We start from the raw sequence: 24323 nt of genomic DNA, 5'->3' as shown, positions 1-24323 counted from the left end.
TTTTAAAAAAGGTGCTTGTAATTATGGAAAACGCTAGTTGTTCAATGAGTTAAGCTGCTTCTGCTGCTTAGTCACTTCAGTTGTGTCCAACTCTATGTGACTCTATGAACTGTAGCCCACCAGGTTCCTCTGCCCATGGGATTCTCCAGGCAAGAGTACTGGAGTGGGTTGCCATGCCCTCCTCCAGGAGATCTTCCCAACCCAGGGATCGAACCCAGGTCTCCTGCATTGCAGGCAGATTCTTTACCACTGAGCCACCAGGGAAGCCCAGGCTAAGCTCAACTGACCTCAATAAATAATAATCTTCTAAACAGTGTCTTCAAAAAATAAGAGAGTTTAATTTGACATAAAGAAACAAGAAAAAGAATGGTGAGGGTAGACATGGTGGTTAAGATGACCAACGTGAGCATGATTTTTGTAGAACATTAAGACAGATATTGTGGGTAGAACAAGCACATGGTTCAGATTAGTGTACTGAACAATGAGACTTAAATTGAATAATGAGCATTTGATGCTCAAATGCAGAAGCAGTGTTCACTAGTACTTTTTTCTACCGTACGTTATATACCAGATGATGTAGCAAGAGCTATCTATATGCATCCTCATTTTACCTGATTCCATAACCCAATAGGCTATTATTTCTCCCATTTGCAAATGAGGAGCTTGTGTCCCACATAATTTAGTTACTTTGCCCAAATAATAAGTGAATAAAATGCCCTGGAGGACAGTGGATACTGTCAACAGGTAAGTACACATTCTCCTAGTTTCTTTTAATTATGTTGTTAATACTTTTGCTAAGATTTTGCTAGCCCTTTATTTTGGTTATGTTCTCCTGCATTGCTTTAAGAAATCTTCATTCAAACTAAATAAAATGAAGTATGTACTTGAAAGAAGGGAAGAAAGAAAGGTACTAATTTATGATAGAACTGTATTAATATGAACCTGAAATTTTCTAATCTAGAGGAGCTGTTTTATGGCTGGTGAAATCTCCGGGTGGCAAAGACACCATTTGTACAGAGTAGAATTTTCTTGCTCGTTTATAGGCAAGTCTGCACAAGTCATGTCTGATTAATCTTCTACTATTTAATTTAAGTTCCTTTCAATAGGTTTTGAGAATTGCAGGCATTCATTATTTCACTCAATATAGCAGAGAAGTTCAATATAAACTTTTATCACATGATTTTTATTCATCTTCTTGATCATCAGTTTCTACAAGGAGACTCACAAATTTCAAAGAAGAAAGAGAAGCCATCATTTAATTCACAGTGAAAGAGGTGGCCCAGAACTCTAGATACACCCTTCAATCATAGAACAAGTGTGTATTGTCTGCCTGTTATGTAGCAGGCATTATTCTATGTTCTTGCAATACAAGAATGAATCTTGACCTCATGGCATCATATTACAGCAGGATAGGACAGACAATACAACTGGCATAATAAATACATAAAATTAAGTCATATATTAGAAGACAATAAATACCCACGGCTTCCCTGATGGCTCAGGCACTAAAGAGTCTGCCTGCAACACAGGAGATCCAGGTTCAATCCCTGAGTTAGGAAGATCCCCTGGAGAAGGGAATAGCTACCCACTTCAGTATTCTTGCCTGGAGAATCCCATGGACAGAGGAATCTGGCAGGCTACAGTCCATGGGGTCTCAAAGAATCAAACATGACCGAGTGACTAAGCATGCATGCACACACGCACTCTGTTTAGGCCCTGGGGAAGATATTATTTGGGTGAGGTTTTAAAGCTCATTTAAGTTAACCGTGCTTGGAGAAAGCACTGTTAATGTTTCTCTTCTAGGCTAAGGTGTACTGGGTTGAATCAGAAAGGTGTCTGGGTTTGTAGATGGATTGTGAGAGTAAGTCAGTTATGGTATAAAGAACAGACGGGCCTGACCGAGAAGCGGAAGCTAGTAATCTAAAGTTCTCTATAAAGGTAGAAAGAAGCCCAGCCGAGTGATGGAAATGAATTGTGGGCAAGAAGGGAGTCAAATGTCAGAGCTAGAGAAACATGGCCAAATGGCAACCTAAAGGACCACCTTGTTTTAAATAGCAACAAATGTGCAGGTCCAAAGATTCGTATTTAGGCTGGAAAGTAAGAGCAAATTTTTTACCTCAGTCATGGGTCATGGCTTCCTGTCTGGTTTTTATCACAATTTGTCCAAAAGGGTGCACATTTCTAGCTGTTGCATTTATTAGAATTATCTCTTTCCTCCAATTGATTAGCATTAAAGTAAGCAAACATGATCAATGTTGTTAAATGAATTTTACTAGTGAAATACTAGTTCTCTTCATTTTATTCTAGGGGTTCCATGTCTCACTCAGAAATAAGGGGTGGGGGGATCCCTTGCTATGCTTTGAGCATCAGTGGTAAAATCTCCTCATTTTCCTATTAAAAAATGCAAAACTCCAAGAGCTGAAGCAATTTCTAAATGTCACACAAGATATATTACAAGTTGGTTCCCAGAGGAAGTTGTTTTTGTTTTTCCCCCTTTTTCTTTATTTTTTGAAAGTGAAAAAAAAAATCTGTGCTTATTTACACTTCATGGGAAAAGCATCATTAGCATTTTGTATTTTTCTGTAGGCTTTTTTCTTCCCTGGGGATTATTTTACATCTGAAAGGGCATTATTCATCAATGAATAATGAGAAAGTTTTCAGGAAACCTTTCTATTACAGCCCTGCTCCCACCCTGTCTACTTCCCCCCAACACACAGATGTTGACTGGGTGACTGAGACCAAGGAGAGACTTCAGTCTTTGTAGGCATGTTCTTACTAGCCTTGAAGTCACATACACCCTGGTAATGAGAGCCATTCCTCCACCCTTGACTGCAGAGATCGTCATTGTCACAGGCTCCAAAAACTAACATGGCAGCTTTTACTAAAGAGTGATCGTCAAGTGTACGTAATTGAACATGCAAATTGGATTTATACACTCAGGTTGGGGCAACAATGACTACAAACACAGCCTAAGACTCACATTCACAAACTATATTGGACTGTACATACAAATCAGCTCCCATTGAATCTTTGAAAATGAGATCACATTTCTTCCACATTTACCATGCATTCCATGCTGGTTAACTAGAGCAAATTGTTGTCACCAAGCTCAGCAGAAAAATTGTAAAATGTCCATGATGGTTATTTCTCCTCCCTCCTCCTGAAGGGCTTTGCAGGTTATACATTTACAGAGCGTTTAGAATGTGATACAAATCAGGCCCCTAGATTTTCCCCCCATCGGTGGTGTCGTCTGGATAAATCACACCCTTTGGCATTTGCATTGATACAACAAGAACATACCATGCAGCACAAATAACCTCATTTCCATAAAACGGCCTTTTAAAATTAGAAAATGTATAATTCATTTGGGGTGGTTATTACCGCTTTTGGTCGGGAGGGATTTAAACTTGTATTTAAATGCAAATAACTGTATTTTTTCACAGTTACACCCAGGAAGCCACACAACTTAGGCACTCTAAGATGTATGGTTACCCTCCACTATCAATTCAGGATTACGATCTTGATCACAAAAGCGGTTTGCAGGTCCCGTTACAATTTGCAGCAAGCTCTCACATCTCAGGTGAGACCCTCCATGCTCCAGGAGAGAGACTTCCATTTTCCATCTGAAGAAGCTAAAGCCCAGAAGCAATGTCTCAGGATCACACAGGTTCAGGTGTGATCTCTGTAAGCAGGATGTGGATAAGAAACATGGATAAGAAGACTGAATGGATAAACATGGATAAGAAGACTGAATGGATAAATTTGGGCACCCAGACAGATTCAAAGATGGGAATAAGGAAACCGGAAAGAAAGTGAAAATGAGAGAGGATAGAGGGAGAGAAAGAACCATTTTTAAAAGGGCAGATAATACCCAGAAAAGAAGGGGCCAGAGAAACTCTTGGACAAGTATGCACTACTTTGCCTGCTTCTCATCTCTGACTCTGCGTGGCACTCCAGCTCCCAAATATTTAAAGAACAAAAAGAAGCAGAAGCCTGTGGTGTCCCACAACCCAGGTGTCTGACCCAGAACCCTCGTTCCTTCTATTCAACCATGCTGCTCCTGTCTCCTGTGTTCCAGAAGGCTGTTTATCCTGCAGTCACCTGGGCAGGGGAAAGTATTTCTCAGCCCCACTCTGGAAACAAGTGGCTCACCCTTTAGGTATCAAAGCTGCACTCCCACAAAGGAGCCAGGTTTCTGGCTGCTGGGTCTTTGCCCATACTAAGTCGTCTGGCTCTCTCCCTGCACCAGCTCCTCCTTACTCTGACCCCCACCTTGTCTAACAAGTGTGTACTTACTCTTCAAAACTAAACCAATGCAGGAGTCCTAGGTGAAAACTTTGCTGAATTCTCTTTCCATCACCAACTAGGTGATGACACCACTCTTGCCTCAGCCTCCGTCATTCGGTGAGTCCTCTCAATCCACAACCAGAAGGTCTGCTTTGCTGTAGCCTTCCCTCTGGGCTCAAGTCCTCAAAAGCGAGGATCTTTTCTTGTTATCCACAACTGGTGTGACAGAGAGCGGAGTATAGAAAGAATCCTAAGCATATTTGTTGAGTCTCAATTCTGCTGACACCATCTGCGTGACTTCAGACAATTACTGAGCTTCTCTGAACCTCAGTTTGAAAGTGAAAGTGTTAGTCACTCAGCCATGTCAGACTCTTTGTGACCCCATGGACTGTAGCCCACCAGGCTCCTCTGCCCAAGGGATTCTCCAGGCAAGAATACCAGAGTGAGTTGTCATTTCCTTCTCCAAGGGATCTCCCCAACCCAGGCTTTGAACCCATATCTCCTGCATGGCAGGCAGATACTTTACCATCTGAGCCCCTGAAACATTTTACTCATATTTAAAGACAAAAAACAAAAGAAAACAGAACTGTAGTATGGCCAGAGTGAATATTACATTAATTAGAAAGAGAGTGTGCCCCATATCTGGTAAGGTATCAAAAAATGACAGTTGCCATAATTACTCCTGCTAATATTAAATCAGTGAACGAATGTTTGGATACCAGAGGTGCTGCCCTCTAATAGACCTTTTTGACTTTTGTATATCAATTTGGTGTCAACTATACTCCTTTCTATACAAAATGCTGTCCCCTTCCTGGCTTCATTTCTATTCATGGAGCTATTACCAATCCCGTCCTCCAGAACAGAATCACATGGTTACCCAGGACCTTGTGTTTCTCCTGCCTCAATGTCAACTCCAACGTTAACACCTTATCATAGACAGCTTCACTGAGGCATCCATTTGTCAGCAATGGCTGAAGTTATTACCATTCTCCCAGAGCCTGAATTTAATCTGTTCAGTTACCCTGTTCACTGTGCTTCATTTTCTTATTGGCCAAATGAGGAAGTCAGATCTTAGGGATTCCAAGTTTCTTTCCAATTCAAGCTCCTGATTTTCAAAGAGAAATTCGATTTGATCAAAGGACTTAATAATTTAATGCATTTGCTCATACTTGCTATAGCAGTGAAATTGAAAAGCTTTCTGGTCCAAGATTTAAGAGCAAGAGGAAAAACCTGCTTGACCTTGAATAAGACACTTTCTTTTTCTGAATCTTCTTACCTCATCTGAAAAATAAGGATCAGGGAGAGCAGGAATTTCATGTAACAGCATGATTGAACCCCAGGGGGCATGTAGAAAGTGGGGAGATATTTTTATGTCACACTGGCATTTAGTAAGTGAGGCAGAGGATGGAAACCATTCTACAATGCAAGCAACACTTTGGGATAATGAAGAATTATCCAACCCAGATTAATAGGAGTGTTTCAATTGAGGCCACCTTAGCAATGTTCAAATCATCTCCATTAGAATATTCTGGGGCTTTCCAGGTGACTCAGTGGTAAAGAGTCCTCTTGCCAATGCAGGAGAAACAAGATATGCGGGTTCAATCCCTGGATTGAGAAGATTCCCTGGAGGAGGAAATAGCAGCACACTCCAGTATTCTTGCCTAGCAAATTCGGTGGACCAAGGAGCCTGGTGGGCTGCAGTCCACGGGGTCACAAAGAGTTACAAATGAGCAAGCATGCACATTAGAATATTCCATATTTAACATTTTTTAAACAGCTAATGGAAGCAATAGATGCTTAATAAATTTGTGTTTAGAGTTTTGAGTTTTGCAGTAGTCTGATTTTCATTTTGTATATAACTCTAATTAACCTTGAAATTTTATACTTGACTTATATCAAAGGGCACAGATCTTTTCTCCTTTAAGTATGTTGTTTCCAGAAAGTATTATGCAGCCTCGCTTCCTGTAACCTTTCCTTCGTTCTGCTACATCAAAACCTCCTCACAGGTTGGAACTGGAACTATTAGAACTGGGAGAAATGTAGCACCATTTATCTAAGATTAATTTGGGCTTTTAATTCTATCATTAACCTGCTTGTATTCTCAGTTCTAGGAAGAAAACCTGTAAATGGATCATTTCACCTCCAGAACTGCTGATTCTTGTATTTAGTCAATTGTCTTTTTAAAAAGTATAGATTATATTTCCTCAGTACCTGCTCTGAACCAGACGCTGTGCCGGTAGCTTTGTAAACATTATTGTTAATATAATAATGTTTTGATTGTAGATTATTTCCTCATTTCCAAGATCAGGAAAATAATTTTTGGTGAGGTTTGTAAAAATTTCCCAAGAATACCCAGATTCTAGTGGTGAATCCAAGTTTGAGCCTGGTTTGTCCCCTGAAAGAATCTGCCTTCAAATGCAGGAGACCCCAGTTCGATTCTTGGGTCAGGAAGATCTGATGGAGAAGGGATAGGCTACCCACTCCAGTATTCTTGGGCTTCCCTTTGGCTCAGCTGATAAAGAATGTGCCTTTAATGAGGGAGACCTGGATTTGATCCCTGGGTTGGGAAGATCCTCTGGAGCAGAGAAAGGCTACCCACTCCAGTAGCCTGGCCTGGAGAATTCCATGGACTATATAAGTCCACGGGGTTGCAAAGAGTTGGACACAACTGAGAGACTTTCACTTTTGTCCACTGAAAATCCATGATTTTGAACTATAAGGCATTCTGTTCTATAATTGGGAGATATAAGACAGCTGCTCTCTTCTGGAAGGGACCTGGTGCCTACCTGAATTTAACCATATGAAATATTGATGTCCAAATAAGAGCTGGTCCCTGGCTGTGCAGAAAGGAGCATGGCAGCATGTGTACTGTGGGTATACTAACCCCTCACTTACATCACTGGCCCATTCTATACCTTCAGAAATTCTCTACTCATTCTGAAAAGTCACCTCCTGTCTAGGGAGGGAAAAAATAAGGGAAAAAAGAAAAAAAAAAAAACTTCCTAGAAGGGAAACAAATTCAGCTTTTAGATGGATAGAAAAAGGGACTTTGTGACAGTCAGAGTTGATAAATGGCAATACAAGGTGATGCTGTTGTTTTCTAGAGGGCAGAGGTAAATGCTGGGTCCACTGTTCACTAGCTTTTTGACCCTGGGAAGATCCAAAAGATTTCTGAGCGAACATTTAGTCATCTGTAAGTTGGTTCATGATGCTCATTTCAAAATGCTGTTGTAAATAAATGAGGCATGGAGAAGGCATGGAAGGCCTCCTTCGTCATCCTCAGGAGGCTTCTCCTCTGGTTGGTCTTGAAGAGTTGATATTTTCCAGAATTCCACTCCTCACAAGCTGCCTCGGAGTGGTTCTATTCCTTTCTGATATTCCTTATCTCCAACCGTGAAGCTGAGATTTGCACATCCAAATGCCAATGAGGCTTTTCCATTTGGTTACCCCAAAGGGCCTCAAACTTGAAATTGTCATTATGCAAACACATCATTCTCACGCTTTCTTTGTCTACCCTCAGAGCTCAAAAACAGCAAAACCATCAGTCCAATTCTGATAATAGATTAAGGAGTTATTCTGCATTTGTTTACCCTGATGCTGGGAAAGATCGAAGGCAGGAGGAGAAGGGGACAGCAAGGGATGAGATGGTTGGATGACATCACTGACTCAATGGACATGAGTTTGAGTAAACTCTGGGAGTTGCTGATGGACAGGGAAGCCTGGCATGCTGCAGTCTATGGGGTCACAAAGAGTCAGACACAACTGAGCAACTGAACTGAACTGAATCACAATAAATTTATTTTTATTTATATTTGTTGAATGATAGAGTCTTTAAATTCTGTCATACTTTACAATTTTCAAGAGTTTCACACACGTGATTTCATATAAATCCCATAACACATTTTCCCCCCTACCTCTATACTGCTTCTTCTCCCTATCCTCTTTAGTAATCACTTATTTATCCTCTTTATCTGTGAGTCTGTTTATGTTTTTGTTTTATTAACTAGTTTGTTATATTTTTTAGATTTCACATAGAAAGGATATCATACAATATTTTTTTTCTTTGTCTGGTTTATTTCACTTATCATAATACCATGGGGTCATTCTGGATTTCCAATGTTTATGCCATATTATCATAGACTCCTACAGCAGGGTACCCAGCCTAAGTAAGCCTGAATACCTCCAACAAGAGAGAATACTGACATTCACAGTACAGTGTGACTGACAGGGACATGAACATCTGTAAAATAGTGCATGAGATTCTGGAAAACACTAGTTGTTCAGTGAGCCAAGCTGAATGGACCTCAATAAATAATACTGTTCTAAACAATGTCTTCAAAAATAGTGCTTTCTTTGAAATTGGAGTTATTCAACTTTAGGATGGACAGCTGTGATCATTTTGTGCAGAATGATAGATTCAAGTTGGTGTTGTTCTGTTGCCCAGTCATGTCCAACTCTTCGTGACCCCATGAACTGCAGCACACCAGACCTCCCTGTCCCTCTCCCAGAGTTTGCCCAAGTTCATGTCTATTGCATCGGTGATGCCATCCAGTCATCTCATCCTCTGACATCCTCTTCTCTTTCTGCCTTCAATCTTTCCCAGCATTAGGGGTGTTTTCCAATGAGTCGTGTGTTCGAATCAGGTGAGCAAAATATTGGAGCTTCTGCTTCAGCATCAGTTCTCCCTATGAGTATTCAGGGTTTATTTCAAGATTGACTGGTTTGATGTTTGCTGTCAATATTCTTTAATTTTCATTCTATGATAAAAATAAGAAATAGTGTGTAAGTTATACCTTTTGTTATGGAAGAATTCTAGACAGTAATTGAGATTCTAGAACTTACCCAAATTAAATCTATATCTTTAGGACTTGACACACCATAAGCACTCAATAAATACTTGTTGAATTAATCAATTAATTAATGGCATGATTTTAAGAAAAGACAGGGATAATCCAAGTTCAGGCATGCTATAACTTTTATCACTAATTTCAGCCCCTAATCTGCTCATGCCCTTTAACACCTCTAAACCTATTTCCTTTTTCCTGCTCTTGGGAAACACACACATCTCTAAGCCCCTTTCAAATCAACTCATTGGTGAGAGGAAGGTTCTCCATGCCTTTTTGCTGTCCTTGGCAAGTTTTGAGGGTTTGAACATTCAGACATCCAGCTACCTATTTGACTTTTTTTCTTAATATTTTATCTCTCTTCTCTACTCTCTCCACTTCAAACAGATGTCTTGACTTTTCTCTTTGAAACCTGAACATCCTCCCATTTTTCCTAGCTTGGTAAATGGCAATACCATTAAAATAAACAAACAACCAAACAAAAAACTTACTCGGGCCAAAGCTTGGGGTTTTGACTCTTTTCTCTCAGACTATATCCAACCCACCAGCAATGCTTGTCTATTCTAACCTCAAAATATATCCTAAATTGCAAATTAAAGTGAAAGTGAAAATGTTAGTCACTCAGTCATGTCCAACTCTTTACAACCCCCTGGACTGTAGCCTGCCAGGGTCCTCTGTCCATGGAATTGTCCAGGCAAGAATCCTGGAGTGGGTTGCCATTCCCTTTTCTAGGAATCTTCCCAACCTAGGGACCGAACCTGGATCTTCCGCTTTGCAGGCAGTTTCTTCACCATCAATTCCAAACAACAAGCTACCATGTTTTCTGTGGACTTGAGAAACCGTTTACTGACTTGTTTCTCAAATGACTAAGATGCCTAGCCAACACAACTGGAGGCCAGACGCCTCAGTGCCCACTGGGACCGAGGGTTGCTGTCTTATCAGCTTTGGCTGTCTTAACTGCTTTGGCTGTTACAGCGAAATACCACAGACCGGGCAGCTTAACCAATGGAAATGTATTTTCTCTCACTTCTGAAAGCTGGGAAGTTCAAGATCAGGGTGCCATCTTGTTTGGGTTTTTGGTGAGTATACTCACCCTGGCTTGCAGACAGTCCCCTTCTTGTGGAGTTCTCACAAGCTAAAGAGGGAGAGAGCACTGGTGTCCTGTTTCTCTTATGAGGACACTAATCTATCACAAAGCACCCATCCTTATGTCCTCATCTACACCTAACCACCTCCCAAAGGTTCTATCTCCAAAGGCGAGTTGATGACATTGGGTGTTAAGGCTTTAATACATGAATTTGGGAGGGACACAGACATTCAGTTCATAACAATCACTTTCTCATAGTCAGTTGAGAAGAACAAGCTGCAAAGCAGGTTCCTAAAGAGAACAAATATTCAAGACTATCTCTTCACCCAGTTAAATTGTTGCAGAAAAGAAGGCAATTCTGATTCCATGTTGGAATGGTTTCTTTGAATGCTTTTCATTGCTTTTATTATTATAACCATACAGAATGGCCTGTCTCAAAGAATCCTGCCCCTCTGCCTGACTGTTAAAGTAAAATGCTTTTGCTCAGAACCCTGTCCACCTACAGATGGCAGGAAGGAAAAAATGAACACATCCGCTGCTTGAGGCTTGCCATTCTAGCAGAAGATTGCAAGATTAATGGCCTTTTTACTTTGCTTCCTCACCTCCGCACATCTCTATTCTATAAAAGAAACTGGCATCCAGACCCCAATAAGACGGTTATTTTGAGGCACTAGCCTACCATCTTCTTGATCAGTCAGCTTCCCAAACAAGAAAGTCTCCTCCTTGCCTCGACCCCTCATCTCTTGGATTCACTGGCCTTTCCTGTGGTGAGCAGAGCTATCTTAGACTTGGTAACAAAATAATTGATCCCAAAGCGTTCACAGGCATTTAGAAACCAAGAAAAAACTAGGAGTCAGACAGACAAACAATGAGATTTCAGTACAGCTTGTCAGAATTTTTGGAAAAGAAGATGGTGTTTGCTGTAGAGTTCAGAGAAATCCCTGTGGCACTGAGACTGGATGAGATGAGGGCTCGTGGCTGTGTTTCCCATCTCAGTGATGTGCTGATAATGTTTAACAGTGAAGAGAAAAAGAGACAAAAGGGAAAAAAAGCCTTGATTAGTAGCACATGCTAATTTTCTGGTGTAAAGATTTTCTCTATGACTATCAGTTTCCACCCACTAGTTTGTGCCATCATTTCTGAAAACAATGGTTCCCTAAGAGAGCCTTAATGAAAAAGTATGAACCAAAATACAGGTTCATATGATGGGGAATAAAGCAAGCTTCCCATTGCCATTTGGTACAACTATAACAATTGTAATAATTATAGCAATAAATATATTCTTATAGTAATAAGAATATTACTAACAATAATTATCATTCATTAAGCATTTAGAGGAGGTGATGGAATTCCAGTTGAGCTATTTCAAATCCTGAAAGATGATGCTGTGAAAGTGCTGCACTCAATATGCCAGCAAATTTGGAAAACTCAGCAGTGGCCACAGGACTGGAAAAGATCAGTTTTCATTCCAATCCCAAAGAAAGGCAATGCCAAAGAATGCTCAAACTACCACACAGTTGCACTCATCTCACATGCTAGTAAAGTAATACTCAAAATTCTCCAAGCCAGGCTTCAGCAATACGTGAACTATGAACTTTCAGATGTTCAAGCTGGTTTTAGAAAAGACAGAGGAACCAGAGATCAAATTGCCAACATCTGCTGGATCATGGAAAAAGCCAGAGAGTTCCAGAGAAACATCTATTTCTGCTTTATTGACTATGCCAAAGCCTTTGACTGTGTGGATCACAATAAACTGTGGAAAATTCTGAAAGAGATGGGAATAACAGAGCACCTGATGTGCTTCTTGAGAAACCTATATGCAGGTCAGGAAGCAGCAGTTAGAACTGGACATGGAACAACAGGCTGGCTCCAAATAGGAAAAGGAGTCCGTCAAGGCTGTATATTGCCACCCTACTTATTTAACTTGTATGCAGAGTACATCTTGAGAAATGCTGGGCTGGAAGAAGCACAGGCTGTAATCAAGATTGCCAGGAAAAATATCAATAACCTCAGCTATGCAGATGACACCACTTTTATGGCAGAAAGTGAGGAAGACTAAAGAGCCTCTTGATGAAAGTGAAAGAGGAGAGTGAAAAAGTTGGCTTAAAGCTCAACATTCAGAAAACTAGGATGATGGTATCCAATCTCATCACTTCATGGCAAATAGATGGGGAAACAGTAGAAACAGTGGCTGGCTTTATTTTTCTGGGCTCCAAAATCACTGCAGTTGGTGATTGTAGCCATGAAATTAAAAGACGCTTATTCCTTAGAAGGAACGTTATGACCAACCTAGATAGCATATTGAAAAGCAGAGACATTACTTTGCCAAAAAATGTCCATCTAATCAAGGCTATGGTTTTTCCAGTGGTCATGTATGGATGCGAGGGTTGGACTGTGAAGAAAGCTGAGCACCGAAGAATTGATGCTTTTGAACTGTGATGTTGGAGAAGACTCTTGACAGTCCCTTGGACTGCAAGGAGATCCAACCAGTCCATTCTAAAAGAGATCAGCCCTGGGATTTCTTTGGAAGAAATGATGCTAAAGCTGAAACTCCAGTACTTTGGCCACCTCATGCAAAGAGTGGACTGATTGGAAAAGACTCTGATGCTGGGAGGGATTGGGGGCAGGAGAAGAAGGGGATGACAGAGGATGAGATGGCTGGATGGCAACACTGACTTGATGGACAGTGAGTCTGACTGAACTCCGGGAGTTGGTGATGGACAGGGAGGCCTGGCGTGCTGTGATTCATGGGGTCGCAAATAGTCGGACACGACTGAGCGACTGAACTGAACTGAACTGAAGCATTTAGAATATGTCTAGTTCTATAAAAATGCTTCCAATACATTATGTTATTTAACTTCACGATAAGTATGTTTGGTGAGTATTATCATTAGCTCATTTTACAGAAGGAAAAAAAAAAAAAAAACCTTCTTTAGGTTAAGGAACTGATGTTGTATTCAGCTCATGGCAGAGTCAGAGTAGAAACTTCGTTTTGTCTGAGTCTGGAGCCCTCAGTGTGCCCACCCAATTCAGTGCCTCCCTCAGGAGGCCATGTTGGAATACCTACCTCCTGTGATTCAGCTGCCTGTTATCCAGTCTACTGAATTGGTAGGACTTCTGTCTCCTTGTTCCCTGCATTTCCTTCTTTCTAGAACTCCCTCAGCTACTGAGGCACACCTGGTCTCCTGCAGAGATGTCCATCCCCTCTTCCTCCCACCATCCCCTGCCTTAGCTCATGGAGCTTCAAAACATTTGAGTAGTCATTGATGCTCTATTGTTATTGAGGCTCCAGAAACAAACAAACAAATAAACAAGCAAGCAAACAAAAAGCAGCCTTGTACGTTTTGACAACAGTCTATGCCATGGGCTGAACTGTATCTCCCCAAATTCATCAGTTAAAGTCCTAACCTATAATACTTCAGAATGTCACTGTATACTAAGATAAGGTCATTAAACAGTTAACTCAGTTAAAATGAAGTTATATGGGTCAGGCTTAGTCTAATATAACTGGTGTTCTTATAAGAAAAGGAGATTAGGACACAGACATACAGAAAAGAGGCCATGTTAAGAATCAGGGAAAAGATAGCTGTCTATAAGGCAAAGAGGGAAGCCTCAGGAGAAACCAACCCTATTGATACCATGATCTTGAACATTTGGCCTTCAGAAGTTTCTGTTGATCAAGCCATTCAGTGTTTTTGTTATGGCATGTGTCACCCAAACTCACCAGATTCCTTGAAACAACAGAGGTAGTCTGTTCAGATGAAATTGTGGAGGCATCTTATACCAGTTCAGCTGGAACATATGTAACCATTTTATACAGGTCATGGCATAGCTGCAAGGGATCACATAAACGTGCAGGGGGGCCCCCTGACCTGAGAGTGGACCAAGATACACAAAGGAGGTGGGTCAAGTTGAGGACAAAAGGCTCACATTTTGTGGAAGTCACATCTGTGCTCTGTTCCAAGCACTCAACACGCATCACCTCATTAAGCTTTTATTTTAAAAACAAAGAACCTGAAACTCAACAAGTGCAAAAGACTTGTATAGCTAGTGTGGGAAGTAATACGCACCTAGGGACATCTCAGGTCCATTCACAAATCCAGTTTTGGCCACCACTTGAGGCTTTCCTAAAAGCACATGATAGATGGAGAATTCTGTACAAGTGGCTATAGTAAAGTTAAAGTTTTGCCTTGAGGGATCTAAGATAGATTCAGCTCCTCTCCTGAGTGTCTGCCTTTTCATTTGTCTTGTGATCAGGCTGAGTAGGGTTTAGGCCCAGGGATGACAGAGGATGAGATGGTTGGATGGCATCACTGACTCAAGGGACATGAGTTTGAGCAAGCTCCAGGAGATGGTGAAGGACGAAGAAGCCTGGCATGCTGCAGCCATGGGGTCACAAAGAATCAGACCTGACTGAGCAACTGAACAACAACAGCAATTCTGCCTTACCTGCCAAGTGAATCTGCTTGTAGCTTTTGCACTCCTGGTATTTACCTTGGAATCCGTGAACTATGAGCATCTTACACCCTGTTGGAGTCTCTACCCACCTCATAGCGCTCCAGACCATGGATCTGAATTGAACTGTACCCCTCTCCCAGAGCAGAACATAGTCCTAGTGTCATTTTGACAAGGCTCTTTTGATACAATAGATAATTTGGTGTGGTCTTTATAATGTTTCTCTCAGCTTCACTGTAGCCCTGGTGAGGCTCTCAGATGGGATTAAGAATGGGAAAGTGAGGGGAGCTACCAGAGGTAGGCTAGGAGGGAAAGATGAGTCTAGGATGGAATGGCTACTAGGAAGTCCACTGGGTATAGCAGCTATTATTGTCTTTGAAATTCTTAGTGTTTAGGGGTTTCTTTTTAGGCTAAACCACAGTGTTCTTCCCTTATGGTGGCTTTATTTGTACTATCTATTACCTCTGGGCATCCTGTAACCACTTGCTTGTATAACTCTGATTTTTTACTCTTATTCCAGTAATAGTACCATTGAGTTCACCTATCAATTTAGGAAACTCTGTCTAGAAAATGACATTTTAAAGACTGACTTTTAATAGAGATCTGAGACCAAAATCATTCCCTTGAATGGTGACTTGCAGCTCTGGCGTTCTGTTTCTCACACACACCCTTGGCAGGAAGGTGGCTCATCAGTACCAGGGTGTTGTCCTTGGGCTTCAGGAGGAAAGCCATGAGTAACTAACTAACTAACCACACACTTCCTTCTAGTGAGGCCATTTCCTGGTTTGTTCCAGTCCTCATACTTATGCTACATCCACCAATGGGAAGCTATGAGCTCCTTGCCCTGAGGATTTCTGAAATAATCAGAATCCTGTAAAGCAGAATTGGCTTTGTTCCAACTAGTCTATAACCACATTTTGTACTTCTTCCTGCCTCACCCATATCTGCATGGCAGTAATTGGTGTTAGGGGAGCCCAGAGCCATGGGCCATTTAGTCAAAACTATGGTTTTTCCAGTAGTCATGTATGGATGTGAGAGTTGGACCATAAAGAAAGCTGAGCACCGAAGAATTGATGCTTTTGAACTGTGGTGCTGGAGAAGACTCTTGAAAGTCCCTTGGGCTGCAAGGACATCAAACCTGTCCATCCTAAAGGAAATCGATCCTGAATATTCACTGGAAGGACTTATGCTGAAGCTGAAGCTCCAATACTTTGGGTACCTGATGGGAAAAACTGACTCATTGGAAAAGACCCTGCTGCCAGAAAAGAGGCAGGAGAAGAGGATGACAGAGGATGAGATGGTTGGATGGCATCACCAACTCGACGGACATGAGTTTGAACTAGCTCTGGGAGTTGGGACGGACAGAGGCCTGGGGTACTGCAGTCCATGGGGTTGCAAAGAGTTGGACATGACTGAGCATCTGGTCTGAACTGAATTGAACTGAGAGCCATAGGCAAGAAAGGTTTCTGAACAGACCAGGAATTTGTTTAGGTTGATCACTAGCTGCTGTAGACTTTGGACACATCCCTTAGGCTTGCTGAGTCTCCATTTCCTCTTTGTAAAATATTAACTATACACGTTCCACAGGGTTATCAGCAGTGTTAGATGAGATAATGCTGGTATAACCCTTAGGGTAATGTTTCAACATATGACTATGACTCTGAGCTGAGTAATATGTGCTTTTATTCTAAAATAATAGCAAGAGAACTAAAATGCAACATTAGGGCACATATGGAAATGAGGGGACCTGGAAGAAAACAATGAGAGCTATATCTAACACAAGCTGGTTAGATCAATCTCAGATCCTAGTGTGACCTTCAAGGATTACATCAAAAATGTTGGCAAGCTTAGAAACATGCTTAGAAGAGAATGATCAAGATTGTGGAGGGTCTAGAAATGAAATGTTTGAAAAAACTCAGATGGTTAACCAGAAGTAGACAGAACTTGGGAGCACAGGAAATTGTCATAGAGTACAGAAAATGCCCCCACAAGGACTCCAAAAGAACTGAACTCAGTGGGTAACAAATACAGAAGAACAGATTACAGCTCAAAATATAAAAGGAGTTTCCTGATTTTATGATCCTTGTCAACTGAGAATAAAGCCTCCTAGATCAAGAATTTTTCTTGTACTATTGAGTTATGCATCTGCATATTTTACTTTTTACTCAGCAAGAATATTCCTGAATAGCTGTATATACATCAAAAGTGGTTATGAATCATCTTTTATCATTGACCTACATTAATCTGCTGAGAAGGCTCTAAATAATTCAACCCCGATTTTCCCAGGACCAGATTCAAGAGCCAAGGTGCTTTACTGCCCAACTGTCAATGTCTCCTCATTTTGTCTGCTCAAGAATGTAACCAGCTATTGTTCCCTTTCTTTTGTGCATCATCAATTTTCCCTCTATTCCAGATCAGTCTGATTAAAATTATATATTATCTATTCTTTCCATTCAAAAAATAAAACCCTCACTTGGTTCTACATCTTAACCTCCATTCATCACCCCATTCCTTTGTCCTCATTTACAGTTAAATTTTCAATGAGTGGTCAATGTTCACATGCTCCAGATTCTTCCCTCCTGTTATCTCTTGAGTGTAATCCATTATCTGACTTTCCTTCTACTCCACAGACATCACTTCTGTTTCTTTCTCCAAGTTTCTCCATTTTGCTAATTTAATGCACAACTTTTAGTCCATCTAGTTTTGACTTATCAGCACTTAAAATATTACATTCCTCCCTCCTTCTGGTCATACTTTCTCTGTTTGTCTTCCAGGACATTACACTCCCTTGGTTTTCTTCTGGGTAGTCTCTTCAAAGTTAACTTGGCTCATTCTACCTCATCCTCAAGACATCTAAACAAACCTCAGACCTTGCACTTTCTTCTTCTGGGCTTGCTTTCTAGAGGATACTATCCAGTTGCAGGCCTTCATATACCATCCCCCCTCTGTAAAATCTCAAATGTATACAGCTAGCCCAGATCTCTCCCTCTAATCCTTGACTTGTAGGTACAAGTGCCTACCTACTTGGCATCACCATTCGGAGACTACAGAGACATTTCTTACCTGATGTGTCTAAAACTTACTTTCTTCTATTTCCCAGCCCACCCTCATCTGTGCCCACAAAAACCTCTCAATTTCAATGAATAGAGATTTAGTTTTTCCAATTGGCAGGGTCATTCTGAACTATTTTCTCTCCCCCTTCAGAACCTCTCTGGCAGAATGTTTTTAAGCTGGGACATCAGTCTTCTCTACTTGGACTGCAACTTAAAGCATCTATTCTTCTGGTTCTCATACCTTTAGTCTTGGACTGGAGTTTTCACCATTGGTTCTCCTAATTCTCAGATCTTCCAGACTCAAGTGGGCCATTGATCATCCTGGGTCTTCAACTTGCAATCAGCTCACGGGACTTCTCAAGCTCCATAATCAATGGTGAGCCAATTCCTCAAACTAAACCTCTTGATATATAGATAGATAACAGATCCTACTGGTTCTGTTTTCCTGGAGAACCCTGATTAACATTCACAACATACATATACGTGTATATATACACACACATCACATATGTATATATGCATTTTTGCGTGCTCAGTTGTGTCCTATTCTCTGCAGCCCCATGGACTGTAGCTTGTCAGGCTCTTCTGTTCATGGGATTTCCCAGCCAAGAATAGTGGGGTCGGTTGCCATTTCCTTCTCCAGGAGATCTTCCTGACCCAGTGAGCAAACTCGGGTCTCCTGCATCTCCTGTATTGGCAGGTTGGTTTTTTACCACTAGCACCACATGAGATGCATATATACAAATTCAGTTGTCTCTTCCCTCTTCATAAACCCAGACTCTTGGCTCAAGGCATCATACTCTCTTTCTGGATTATTGCAATAACTCCTAATCATTCTCCTTCCCCCACCCGAGAACCTAAAATGTCTTATAGATAAAAGTGAGAGTAGATGTTTAGAAATGTAAACCAAATCACATAATTCCTCAGCCCAAATCCTCCATGAGGTTCTCATCATTCAAAATAAAAGCCAGAGCACTATCTACAATAGCTAGGACCTGGAAGCAACCTAGACATCCATTGGCAGATGAACAGATAATGAAGTTGTGGTACATATACACAATGGAATACTACTCAGCTATAAAAAGGAACACATGTGAGTCAGTTCTAATGAGGTGGATGAACCTAGACCCTATTGTACAGAGTGAAGTAAATCAGAATGAGGAAGACAAATACTGTATATTAATGCAGATATGTGGAATCTAGAGGGATACTACTGATGATCCTAGCAACAGAGACATAGTAGTAAAGAACAGACTTCTGGACTGAGTAGGGGAAGGGGAGGGTGGGATGATTTGAGAGAATAGCATTGAAACATGTACATTACCATATGTAGAATGGATGACCAGTGTGAGTTCCAGACATGAAGCAGGGCAATCAGGCCTGGTGCTCTGTGACAACCTGGAGGGATGGGGTGAGGAGGGAGGTGAGAGGGGGGCTCAGGATGAAGAGTACATATGCATACCTATGGCCAATTCATGTTTATGTACAACAAAACCATCACAATATTTTAAAGTAATTATCTTCCAATTAAAATAAATAAGTAAAAAATAAAAAATAAAAGTGACCCCAAAACACTCTGGAAAAAAACAAAAACAAAACTCATCAGAGAATAGGAATTAAAAAAAAAAAAAAGACAGATTCCTCAGAATAGTCTGCAAGTCCTTACATGAATGGTCCCCATGAATCATGAACCTCCAGTGTCTGCTCTGTCACTTTTCTCCAACCTCACTCACTCCTTGATGTTTTATGAACACACCAAGAGTGCTCTCATTTGGGGTTTTACCTATATTTTTCCTTTTACCAGGATAATTGTTCTTTCCCGTATTTTCATGGCTGCTTGTTGCCTTCTTAAAAGCTGCACTCCAATGTCATCCATGCCCTCCTGGAAAATCTTTTAAAAATAGTCACATCTCTCCTGCCCCAGCAGTGCACTAGCCCACTTCCCTTGCTTTGCTTCTATTCACAGCATTGGCCACCATCTGGCATATATTCTTTCTTAGTTTTTTATCTTCTGTGTCTTTCTCATTAGATTATAAACTCAGTAATTTTTCCCCCTCTTTTGTCCTCTACTCCATCTCTTGCACCTTGAATAAATCTAGATTAGAATAGGTACACGTAGGGGAAGGGGAAAGGGCAGTTATGGGAACCCAGTGAAAGCTAAAATAAGGAAGGACTTCCCACAGAAGCTGCTGAATTCCAGAGAGGAACAAGGTTGTTACCAAGCTGCTACTGGGCAGAGAAGGAACCACAGGGATAAATACCCTTCACCTCCTTTCATTTGCTCTGTATGCTCACTCAGTCATGTACAACTCTTTGCAGCCCCAGAGACTGCAACACACCAGGCTCCTCTGTCCATGGAATTTTCCAGGCAAGAATACTGGAGTGGGTTGCCTACTTCAGGGAATCTTCCCGACTCAGGGATCAAACCTGCGTCTCTTGTGTCTCTTGCATTGGCAGGTGGGTTCCACTGCACCATGGGAAGCCCCTCTCTTTCTTTTACCTCTTTTTTTTTTTTTTCTTAGTGCATCCCATTGACCAAGTTCAACAAGAAGCCAGAAGATAAGGAGTCGGTCTGATGCAGTCCACTCAAGACTATTTCCCAAGATTCCTAGGAAGTGAACAAGAGTGGAGAGTGAAACCAGGGTTGGTGAATAGAACGCACCTCTAAAAATCAAACAATGGCAGCAAAGCAGAAAAAGAAGTGATGCCTTAATTTTAATTGTAAAACTCATTACTTATTGTTGTTTTTACCTAAATGAATTTCAGGTGCTTCTGTGATGGTGCCGAGGATTTGGCAAGGGGCCATTGACCCAGGGGATGCTTGTTTTTCTGCTTTCATTTTCTTATCATCAGTGTCTTTCCAACAAAAATGATGTTGGAGAGTATGCATTTGACTTGAAACACCTGTTCTAGAAGGAATTTTTGATGACTTACTTAAATGCATACAGCACAATAAGTAGGAACATAAATAGACATTGGAGATGTACATTGCACTTGTGCCAAGCATGGGAAGTCTTTTACTGGACTTCTACTGGATGTTTCTGGAGGGCAAAACTTGGGTTAATATTTAAATTTTAGCTTTACTGTCTTTTCAAACAACATCAATCCCTCTGAAAAGAAATCTAACAAACCTACAAATTTTTATCAAACTTGCAATCATCCAGGACCTCCTCGCTAACTATCTGAGGCTGGGTCACGGTGGCACCTTCCGTGACTTATTTGTGTTTTTGAAAGTGAAAGTGAAAGTCACTCAGTCATGTCCAACCTTTTGTGAATTCTACAGGCCAGAATACTGGAGTGGATAGCCTTTCCCTTCTCCAGGGGATCTTCCCAAACCAGGAATCAAACTCAGGTCTCCCTCATTGCAGGCAGATTCTTTACCAGCTGAGCCACAAGGGAAGCCCAAGAATATTGAAATGGGTAGCCTATCCCTTCTCTTTGGATCTTCCTGACCCAGGAATTGAACCAGGGTCTCCTGCATTACAGGAAGATTCTTTACCAACTGAGTTACCAGGGAAACACAGATTTATAGTTGAGACTCACTAAATCCCACTTAATAACAGTCTGATTACCAAAAACAGATCTTATATGTAAATTAAATGTTTAGACTAAATTAATACCCAACATTTCTTCAGATTTGACATTCCTCTTACTAAATAGTTGTTAAGAAATGTTATTGTCAATTATCATTTACTCAAGCTCCCATTTTTCATATTCAAGTTGTGGAAATTTTAAAATGCCGTTCTGTAGTAGGGTGTTTCTTGATTCCTTTTCACCTTGTTGCTGGATGCAGTAAGCATGGAAAAAGCTTAAGGAGAGAAGAATGTCTGAAATGTCCTTTTGGGATTCAGTTCTATCACTTTTGCTGGTAAATCCAAAATTTGGATTTAGTTAATAAATTTCTCGTCTATAAAATGAGAATAGTAATACTAGCATTTAGTTTATTATGCTGTTCCTTAAGGATTAAATGAGTTAACATCTTTGAAGTGCTTAGAATAGCACTTGGCACAAAGTAAGCACTCTATAAGTATTTGTTGACTAGAATAAATAGCCGTCTTTGCAACTTTCATTTTACACCTTTTTCCCACTGATTCGGCTAAAAAATAAATTAAAAAAAAGTGTTTAACAGCAGCTTTTGGGAATGATAAAGTATGTTGTACAAGAGTATTTATGTTACATTCTATTTTATTCTGTAAGATTGCATTACTTTCAAAGAATCATTTTTTTTATTTAATTTATAAAAGAAATAAATTAGGAGGCACAATAAACAGGGTAATGTGGACCCCCAAAGTTATTCATGTCCTAATACCCATAATCTGTGAATCTGTTTCTTGTGAGTGGTCTCTAAAAGATGGAAAAGGCAAGGAAACAGAAACAGATTCTCCCCTAGAAGTTCCAGATGTCTTGATTTTAGTTCCCTGAGACCTGTGTCAGACTTCTGAAGCATCACTGTAAGATGATATACATGTAATACAAAGTTTATAATGATTTGTTCTAGCAGCAAATAGAAAACCAATATAGGAGATATTGTTTGGTTGTTAAGTCCTGTATTTCCCAGGCAAGAATACTGAGTGGGTTGCCATTTCCTTCTCCAGGGGAGTCTTCTCAACCCAGGGATCAAACCTGCATCTTCTGCATTGGTAGGAGGATTCTTTACCACTGAGCCACCAGGGAAGATCAATATGGGAGATAAGTGAAAAATGAAAGTGAAGTTGCTCAGTCATGTCTGATTCTTTGCAACCCCATGGACTCTAGCCTACCAGGCTCCTCCGTCCATGGGATTTTCAAGGCAAGAGTACTGGAGTGGGTTGCCATTTCCTTCTCCAGGGGATCTTCCTGACCCAGGGATCAAACCTGGGTCTCCTGAGTTGTAGGCAGACAGTTTTACCGTCTGAGCCACCGGGAATTAAGGAATTCTCACATCATGTAACATACATACAGTATTTGTATTCTGATACCAATTTGCTCTTACTGGGAGATGTCTGTGGATGATGGTTTTAGTAATGAATGTGTTCTATCCTTCAGAACTGAGAAAGCGAAGCACCACAGCACAGTTTAAAGGCAATGAGGTTTGACACTAAAGACATCAATCCTGGACTTACAGTTGCCAGACTTGCCAAATAATTTTTGAGTATGAATACATTCAGTGCAATCATGGAAACAGACAAATAGTAAACAAACAAACAAAAACTCATTTTTAATCTGAAATTCAAATTTAACTGAGTGTACCATATTTTACCTGGAGGAGGGCACAGCAATGCACTCCAGCATTCTTGCCTGGAAAATCCCATGGACAGAGAAGCCTGGCTGGCTATGGTCCATAGAGTCGCAAAGACTCAGAAATAACTGAAGCGAGTAAGCACACATGCAGAGAAGGCAATGGCACCCCACTCTAGTACTCTTTCCTGGAAAATCCCATGGATGGAGGAGCCTGGTGGGCTACAGTCCATGGGGTCGCTAAGAGTCAGACATGACTGAGCAACTTCACTTTCGCTTTTCACTTTCATGCATTGGAGAAGGAAATGGCAAACCCACTCCAATGTTCTTGCCTGGAGAATCCCAGGGATGGGGAACCTGGTAGGCTGCTGTCTGTGGGGTCACACAGAGTCGGACATGACTAAAGCAACTTAGCAGCAGCAGCAGCAGCAGCACACATGCACTGTACTTTATCTGGCAACATTAACTGTATTGGAGCAATAACTATCACAAATATAAGTGAACTCTCAGTGTGCATTTGAAATCAGGCTGACTATTGGGATGTCCTTCTAAATCCCAATGTCCAAACTCAATGATTTAATGATACTTTAATCATTATCTCTGAGGGTAGGACACAGACATGAATGTTTCAAGGCACTCAGGTGATTCTCAATGTGCAGGTAATAATTCAAACAATAGTTCTCTAACTATCTTGTGTGTAAGAATCACCCAAGGAACTTATAAAGATGCAAATTCCTGGTTTCATCCCAAGAGATTCTGACTCAGTAAGATTGCAGGAGCATACAAGATTTTCTGTGAACAAGCATCCAGGGTAATTTCTGTGACTCGATGAGACATCTGTGACTCACACTGTAAAAAAAAAAAAAAAATTTGACTTTCCCTCTATGAACCTGTGCCCACAAGGTTAAGTACAATGAAACTCACTGTGCAAGTTTTATAGGATTATATGATTTATGCATACATACTGTAGAAATTACTAAACACAAATTACTGAAAATAGAGTCATCTAATTCCTTCTCTTTCTTAAGTTTCACCACTGCCCTGAAGTTTTTCTTGATTTCTTTAGCTTTTTTGAGTGCCATCTTTTATCTCTGTATTCCCGTAGGCCCATGTGTTGATATTATGTAGCTTTGTTCAAATTAAACATCATCTTAAACTGTTCTTTCTGATTTCAGGGAAGTCCAACTAGTCTGCCTAATGGGTCCTGAGTTTTCTATTTATTGGTAGAGGTGACAAAGGTCACCTATATTGTTTCATCACCCAATAAGCCTGAAAGCCTGGTATTTTTATCTTGACAATGCCACGTCTCCATGTCAGTCCCACCAGGACTTTAAAGCTCAGAGTTTTCATGGAAGAGGCAAACACATGAAACTCCGTGAC

This window comes from Bos mutus, chromosome 6 (assembly GCF_027580195.1).
Source record: "Bos mutus isolate GX-2022 chromosome 6, NWIPB_WYAK_1.1, whole genome shotgun sequence".
In the NCBI taxonomy this organism is placed as follows: Eukaryota; Metazoa; Chordata; class Mammalia; order Artiodactyla; family Bovidae; genus Bos; species Bos mutus.
The sequence above is the reverse complement of the archived record's forward strand: the minus strand, read 5'-3'. Positions refer to the sequence as shown.